Source organism: Procambarus clarkii, chromosome 91 (assembly GCF_040958095.1).
Source record: "Procambarus clarkii isolate CNS0578487 chromosome 91, FALCON_Pclarkii_2.0, whole genome shotgun sequence".
NCBI classification, from domain to species: domain Eukaryota; kingdom Metazoa; phylum Arthropoda; class Malacostraca; order Decapoda; family Cambaridae; genus Procambarus; species Procambarus clarkii.
Genome location: NC_091240.1, coordinates 4,628,062 through 4,637,025, shown reverse-complemented (window position 1 = coordinate 4,637,025; position 8,964 = coordinate 4,628,062). Strand labels below are relative to the sequence as shown.

The 8,964-nt window shown below is 44.9% G+C and overlaps 1 non-coding gene across 1 annotated transcript; it reads right to left on the bottom strand.

Annotated features, from left to right (window-relative positions):
- Nucleotides 1-3,671: 3,671 nt before the first annotated feature.
- Nucleotides 3,672-3,755, bottom strand: TRNAL-CAG (transfer RNA leucine (anticodon CAG)). Its single transcript has one exon. It is a non-coding gene; the product is annotated as a tRNA-Leu (tRNA).
- Between the last annotated feature and the right edge of the window lie 5,209 nt (nt 3,756-8,964).

The window sequence follows — 8,964 nt, the reverse complement described above, 5'->3', positions numbered from 1 at the left end:
CACACCCCAGAAGTGACTCGAACCCATACTCCCAGAAGCAACGCAACTGGTATGTACAAGACGCCTTAATCCACTTGACCATCACGACCGGACATAATGAGGTGATAGCCTAAGCTATTTGAACCACCCCACCGCCGGCACTCGGATAGTAATCTTGGGCATAGCATTTTACCAAATCACCTCATTCTTTGGGGCACACGTGAGGAACACAAATGCGAACAAGCCTGAATGGTCCCCAGGACAATATGCAACTGAAAACTCACACCCCAGAAGTGACTCGAACCCATACTCCCAGAAGCAACGCAACTGGTATGTACAAGACGCCTTAATCCACTTGACCATCACGACCGGACATAATGAGGTGATAGCCTAAGCTATTTGAACCACCCCACCGCCGGCACTCGGATAGTAATCTAATTAGCGGATAGTGCATAGCAAATGCTATGCCCAAGATTACTATCCGAGTGCCGGCGGTGGGGTGGTTCAAATAGCTTAGGCTATCACCTCATTATGTCCGGTCGTGATGGTCAAGTGGATTAAGGCGTCTTGTACATACCAGTTGCGTTGCTTCTGGGAGTATGGGTTCGAGTCACTTCTGGGGTGTGAGTTTTCAGTTGCATATTGTCCTGGGGACCATTCAGGCTTGTTCGCATTTGTGTTCCTCACGTGTGCCCCAAAGAATGAGGTGATTTGGTAAAATGCTATGCCCAAGATTACTATCCGAGTGCCGGCGGTGGGGTGGTTCAAATAGCTTAGGCTATCACCTCATTATGTCCGGTCGTGATGGTCAAGTGGATTAAGGCGTCTTGTACATACCAGTTGCGTTGCTTCTGGGAGTATGGGTTCGAGTCACTTCTGGGGTGTGAGTTTTCAGTTGCATATTGTCCTGGGGACCATTCAGGCTTGTTCGCATTTGTGTTCCTCACGTGTGCCCCAAAGAATGAGGTGATTTGGTAAAATGCTATGCCCAAGATTACTATCCGAGTGCCGGCGGTGGGGTGGTTCAAATAGCTTAGGCTATCTCCTCATTATGTCCGGTCGTGATGGTCAAGTGGATTAAGGCGTCTTGTACATACCAGTTGCGTTGCTTCTGGGAGTATGGGTTCGAGTCACTTCTGGGGTGTGAGTTTTCAGTTGCATATTGTCCTGGGGACCATTCAGGCTTGTTCGCATTTGTGTTCCTCACGTGTGCCCCAAAGAATGAGGTGATTTGGTAAAATGCTATGCCCAAGATTACTATCCGAGTGCCGGCGGTGGGGTGGTTCAAATAGCTTAGGCTATCACCTCATTATGTCTGGTCGTGATGGTCAAGTGGATTAAGGCGTCTTGTACATACCAGTTGCGTTGCTTCTGGGAGTATGGGTTCGAGTCACTTCTGGGGTGTGAGTTTTCAGTTGCATATTGTCCTGGGGACCATTCAGGCTTGTTCGCATTTGTGTTCCTCACGTGTGCCCCAAAGAATGAGGTGATTTGGTAAAATGCTGTGCCCAAGATTACTATCCGAGTGCCGGCGGTGGGGTGGTTCAAATAGCTTAGGCTATCACCTCATTATGTCCGGTCGTGATGGTCAAGTGGATTAAGGCGTCTTGTACATACCAGTTGCGTTGCTTCTGGGAGTATGGGTTCGAGTCACTTCTGGGGTGTGAGTTTTCAGTTGCATATTGTCCTGGGGACCATTCAGGCTTGTTCGCATTTGTGTTCCTCACGTGTGCCCCAAAGAATGAGGTGATTTGGTAAAATGCTATGCCCAAGATTACTATCCGAGTGCCGGCGGTGGGGTGGTTCAAATAGCTTAGGCTATCACCTCATTATGTCCGGTCGTGATGGTCAAGTGGATTAAGGCGTCTTGTACATACCAGTTGCGTTGCTTCTGGGAGTATGGGTTCGAGTCACTTCTGGGGTGTGAGTTTTCAGTTGCATATTGTCCTGGGGACCATTCAGGCTTGTTCGCATTTGTGTTCCTCACGTGTGCCCCAAAGAATGAGGTGATTTGGTAAAATGCTATGCCCAAGATTACTATCCGAGTGCCGGCGGTGGGGTGGTTCAAATAGCTTAGGCTATCACCTCATTATGTCCGGTCGTGATGGTCAAGTGGATTAAGGCGTCTTGTACATACCAGTTGCGTTGCTTCTGGGAGTATGGGTTCGAGTCACTTCTGGGGTGTGAGTTTTCAGTTGCATATTGTCCTGGGGACCATTCAGGCTTGTTCGCATATATATATATATATATATATATATATCCATGTATTTCATACCCTAGCAGTGAGGGGGAAGGGGGCAGGAGGTTGTATGCCGAGAAGAGAGACGCAGCCTAATACAATTTATGTGATGAAGGTCTGAGGTGATTTTGGAATGTTATCGGTTGGTAGCAGCCTAGGGTGCTGCACTGTAATATTATCTTTTTATATGTTTTCTTGCATTTGGCTGCATGTAATAAATGTTTGTATGCTAACAGCTGATTTTTGTACTTGTCCTGGTGAGGTTTCCAGGATAGTAAGAGAAAGAGAGAGAGAGAGAGAGAGAGAGAGAGAGAGAGAGAGAGAGAGAGAGAGAGAGAGAGAGAGAGAGAGAGAGAGAGAGAGAGAGAGAGAGAGAGAGAGAGAGAGAGAGAGAGAGAGAGAGTCCTGGGAGTACACACCTGCCTGGGAGCACACACCTGCATCACAAGATGGTGCACGCCTTACTCTCCTTGAAGGGGTTCTCCGATTGAGTGATGCCTGTCACCAGTGGGTCCACTTTCTGGTGCTCCTCGCAGTACTTGATCAACCTGCAACACAACATGTACACTTGATCAACCTGCAACACAACATGTACACCTGCAACACAATATGTACACTTGATCAACCTGCAACACAACATGTACACCTGCAACACAATATGTACACTTGATCAACCTGCAACACATATATACTTAATCAAGCTCCAAGCAATATATGTTTATGTTCTTATTCTCTTGGTAATTAAACGTAAAATAAACAGCTTTCCAGAGTTCCTATTACACTTCCCATGGGGCAGACAGACAGGCATTCACCGAGGTTGAAGGTCGCATTTCACTAAGTCACACCTTAGCATCTTCGGAGGCAGAAGAAAAGTGAATACAAATAAACAGTGGTAGATATTCCAGTATATTTACCACTGGGAATGTTGAACAGTTTTTCCTCATTAATCTAAATATTGTCACAGCGTCACAGGAGGCCGGATAGCGTCACAAGAGGCCGGATAGCGTCACAGGAGGCCGGATAGCGTCACAAGAGGCCGGATAGCGTCACAGGAGGCCGGATAGCGTCATCATATGTGTAACCCATCGTCTCACCTACAATGCGTACATTGCATTTTATAACGCGATCGACCAAGCCAATCAACAATGCTGCGCACTAGCAAGCATATTAACCCATAATATTGACATTTTCTGTGTCTCGGCGTCGATGTGGGTCGGTGGGTTGCTTGGGTTTGTACGTTTCTCCTTGGCGGGAAAATTAAACAGGTCTTCAAGGGCCCGGCAGCCATTGTTGTCGTGGTAGGCGAGAAGCGAGTCAATACTTACCTGAGTTTACCTGAAAGCCACTAGAGTTGCCTCGACGAGGACAGGAAGCCGGCGGCTTGTCAAAGGTTCTCCCCCCCCCACAATTTGCTTTAATGATCTTTTCCAACTGTACTTTAAAATGTGGCACGTGTCAGAAGTGGGATTCGAACCCACGCCCGGAAGACCGGACTGCGACCTGAACGCAGCGCCTTGGACCGCTCGGCCATCCTGACCACGAATTTCTACGAGAGCTAACTGAGGATAGTAGATTCAGGAAGCTGTTGCGCAAGCACTTACGAACAGTACATCTTTTCTCAACCTTTGGCGACTTTGTTTACAATTATTAAACAGTGAATGAGGTACGAAGCACCAGGAGGCTGTTTATAACAATAACAACAGTTGATTGGGAAGTTTTCATGCTTGTTTAATAAATGTAACGAAAGCCGTCAAAGACTGAGGAAAGATGTACACGTTCGTAAGTGCTCGCGTAACTGCTACGTGAGTCTGGCCCCAGCGTAAGCGTCACATGTCGTCATAGTGAATGTCTCACGCCTCACACTATATAAAACACAAGATTTCTTTCTCATTTTGACATCTCCCGTCACGCAGGGTGCAGTCGCACCTCCACAGATCTCCAGTGTCATCTACTGATAATAATAATAATAATAATAATTTTTATTTAGGCAAAGGTACATACATAAAGAGATTTTACAAAGTTTGTTGGCTTTATAGATAGAGCTAGTACATACAATGCCTAAAGCCACTATTACGCAAAGCGTTTCGGGCAGGAAAAAACACTACTGACTAAAGCTTAAAACTAATGGGTAAAAAGAAAAAAATGCGTTGAGTACAAATAAAAATAGAGGTAAAAGAGGGGGGGAACATTGTTGAAAAAACAGCACAAATACAATTATAAATTATTACAGAAAATTACATTAAAACAGCGTTGATTTGTAAAACAAAAAAAAAAAAAAAAAAAACATACATGGGTTGACAATAGAAGGGTAAGGTAGGTTACATGGAATTTATTAGGTATAGCTTCGTTTTTAACTTAAACTGGTTGAGAGAGGTACTGTCTTTAACATGGTTGGGAAGGTCATTCCACATCCTGGGCCCCTTGATTTGTAGAGCATTTCTGGTTTGATTAAGTCGTACTCTAGGAATATCAAAACTGTATTTATTTCTGGTGTGGTGCTCATGGGTTCTGTTACAACCTTCTATGAAGCTTTTGAGATCAGGATTGGCATTACAATTTAGCGTTTTGTATATGTATAATACACATGAGTGAATGTGCAGTGACTTAATGTCTAACATATTCAGAGATTTGAGTAGGGGTACCGAGTGATGTCTGGGGCCAGAGTTGGATATTGTCCTAATAGCAGCTTTGTGTTGAGTAATTAGAGGACGTAAGTGATTTTGGGTAGTAGAGCCCCAAGCACAAATACCATAGTTGAGATATGGATAGATAAGGGAGTAATAGAGAGTCACCAGGGCAGGGCGTGGTACATAATATCTGATCTTAGAAAGAATGCCCACAGTTTTTGAAACTTTTTTTGATATGTTTAGAATGTGTCCCTGGAAATTCAGCTTGTGGTCAATGAGAATGCCAAGGAATTTGCCATCTAATTTGTTACAAATTTGGGTATTGTTTATTTTGAGATTTATTTGATTAGAGGATTTATTGCCAAACAGAATATAGAAAGTTTTGTCAATGTTAAGGGTGAGTTTGTTGGCAGTTAGCCACAGATGGACTTTATTTAGCTCAGTATTTACTGTGGCATTTAGAGCAAGGGGATCAGGACTGGAGTAAATGAAGGTTGTGTCGTCAGCAAATAGGATTGGTTTGAGGTGTTGGGAGGCATTTGGAAGGTCATTAATGTAGATGAGAAAGAGGAGAGGGCCAAGTATGCTGCCCTGGGGAACACCAATGTTGATGGGTAGGGTGGGCGAAATTGTATTATTCACAGAAACACATTGGAGCCTGTCAGTAAGGTAGGATTTGAGGTATTGTAGGGAGTGTCCTCTGACACCATAATGATGTAATTTAAGAAGAAGGTTTTGGTGGTTGACAGTATCGAAAGCTTTACGCAGGTCCACAAATAACCCAACAGGGAACTCATTTTTATCAAGAGCTGTATGAATCGAGTTAAGCATACTAATAAGTGCATCGTTAGTGCTTTTTTTGGGCCTGAAGCCATATTGGCAAGGGCTAAGTATATTGAGTTTGGCTAGATATGAGTAAAGCTGCTTATAGATTAGTTTTTCAAAAATTTTTGACAAGTTTGGCAGGATTGATATAGGTCTGTAGTTGTTAACATCTGTGAGATCACCACATTTGTGGACAGGCGTTACTCTCGCTTTTTTTAGAATATCTGGAAAGGTTTGGAGTTCAAGTGACTTGTTGAAGAGCAAAGCAATAGCAGGGGCTAAAGATCTGGAGGCTTTTTTGTAGATTAAAGTTGGTATCTCCTCAAGGGCACCAGACTTGGTTTTAAGGGAAAGGATTATCTCATTGACGTCAATGGAATTAATAGGCTTTAGGTACAGAGACTGGGGATAGTTCCCTGTAAGATAGTCCTTAATGTCAGTACTGGAAGATGGAATATCATTAGCAAGGGATGAACCAATGGAAGAGAAGAACCTATTGAACTCAATAGCAGAATCAGAGGCTGAAAGCTGACCATCGTTATTAGACAGGAGAGTCGGTTTGCTATTTAAAGACTTTTTTGATCCCAATATTTGTGAAATTGTTCTCCATGTTTGTTTAATGTTGCTCTTTATTTGGGTAAATTTATCTTCGTAGTATTTAGTTTTGGCTCGTCTAATTATCTTAGATAGCAATAATGACTGGTATCAGGTCTCCAGTATCATCTACTGGCTCCAAAGGGCCACCACTTACGGGCTATTCATGCCCGTGCCATCTCTTGGGTGGCTTAATCTTCATCAATCAATCAATCATCTTTCTCATATTCGTTAGGGGGGGGGGGTAGGGTGTAGCGATGACGTGCATGAGGTGCACAGTGTTCTCAGGTCTTAGACCCCACTCCAGTATGGTATAGTGATCTTGATAACCAACAAGTGTGTGTGTATTTACTATTTGTGTCAGCAGAATTGAGTTATTATAGCTCTTGGACCCCGCCTTTCTAACCAATCTATTTTTTCCTCTATTATATCTACCACATATATCGTCAGGTTTACTGTGTGTGGTAAACCCCAGTACGAGACGGTATATTAGCTCGCCAATTAAGAAACTTCCACATTATACTCTACTTCCGCTGACTTTGCACCTTATACGTTCAAGTAAAGTAAAGTAAATTGGGGGCGGATTCAAATATTAAATTCAAGGCATAAACCCAACGGACACACGGTATGCTTAAATAACGATGAATCAACGATGAATCATTGCCCTTGTGCCTAGGATAGCCAGCGGGTTGTCAGTCACCATCACGCAATCATGTTAGGCATTAAGAATGATCCCTTGTTAATTTATTATTTACAATGTCATTATGGCGTTATCATCAGGTATTATAATTACTATCATGGAGTAATAACTCCATCATCCGACTCATCATCCGGCTATGATGAGTCCTCCCTCATAGCCTGATGACTCAAGCATTGAGCCAGCTTCCACCGGGCAAAAAATGCTCCAGCAACGTTTAGCTAACAAAGAATCAACGTTGATTCAACATATAATGAACCTCTTATGCCCAGCTGGGGCCGAGGGAGGGGTAAGAGGTCATGGGGGAGCTAGAGGGTCACTGGGGTCATGTTATAACTCACCATTATGAGGATATTAATTATGAGGAAGACATCAGCAGCGCAAGTAATTGCAATTCAGGAGGAGGTGAAGCCTACTGCTGTCCAAGCCTAGTGCTATCTTCCTATAGTGTTTTTGGATGGAGTTGATTTTTATTGCCATTATTGCCATTTATTGCCTACGATATTGCCATAGGTTATTTACTTTGTAATTTTTTTTTCTCCGCAAGAGGCTTGGAATTTGACTAACGCCTCTCAATTCATTTCCTGATCTCTCGACGTAGTTATAACGATGGTATTTGGGGGACGATTAACTAGGAGAGAGGGTATGGATTTGCTTGTCCCAATCGTATGTGTGTTTTGTTATATGTATGTATGTTACATAACTGGAGGTATGTAGGTGGACATTCTACACCAGACTAGTGCCATATATGTATTCCCCTTCCCCCCCCCAGAAAAAAAGAGAGATCGTAGCAAACAAGCACTAATTACCCTGAGCCCCATCTTTGAGTAACCGCTAATTTAACTCGGGGAAGCACAGGAGCAAGCCAACTATTCGTGATTGCAGGTTGCACTCAGAATCAGCAGCTGATGGCGTGATCAACGTGACCCTTGTCCTTGCAGCTGCCAGGAGTCGTCAAATCCACAGTATTTGAGCCATTTCCACGTATTGCTGATTGGTTAAGCTTTATAATTAATGCAAGGTTGATGGCGAGTCATTGGGACGAGTCCTCAGACGATACGTCCAGAGCTGAGAGGAGAGGTCCAGAGCTGAGAGCTGGAGCTGAGAGGAGAGGTCCAGAGCTGAGAGCTGGAGCTGAGAGGAGAGGTCCAGAGCTGAGAGCTGGAGCTGAGAGGAGAGGTCCAGAGCTGGGGCTGAGAGGAGAGGTCTAGAGCTGAGAGGAGGGGCCCAGAGCTGAGAGCTGGAGCTGAGAGGAGAGGGCCAGAGCTGAGAGGAGAGGACCAGAGCTGAGAGGAGAGGGCCAGAGCTGAGAGGAGAGGGCCAGAGCTGAGAGGAGAGGGCCAGAGCTGAGAGGAGAGGGCCAGAGCTGAGAGGAGAGGGCCAGAGCTGAGAGGAGAGGGTCAGAGCTGAGAGGAGAGGTCCAGAGCTGAGAGGAGAGGGCCAGGGCTGAGAGGAGAGGTCCAGAGCTGAGAGCTGAGAGCTAGAGCTGAGGTAGTAGTCAGCAGTGGTGGCCATCGCAGCTCTGGGAAGAAGAGGGGGGGGGGATCGTATTATTGAATTCTCCATATTTCAATAGCTGTCGTCTCTACTAACATTACTAGCACACACACACACACACACACACACACACACACACACACACACACACACACACAGTAGGCTCAGGAATCTGTACACCAGTTGATTGACAGTTGAGAGGCGGGACCAAAGAGCCAAAGCTCAACCCCCGCAAGCCCAAATAGGTGAGTACACACACACATACTTTTTAGTGTCAGAGTGGTTGACAAATGGAACGCATTAGGAAGTGATGTGGTGGAGGCTGACTCCATACACAGTTTCAAGTGTAGATATGATAGAGCCCAATAGGCTCAGGAATCTGTATACCTGTTGATTGACAGTTGAGAGGCGGGACCAAAGAACCAAAGCTCAACCCCCGCAAACACAACTAGGTGAGTACACATAAACAAGGGCCTGGTAGCCTTGTGGATAGCGCGCAGGACTCG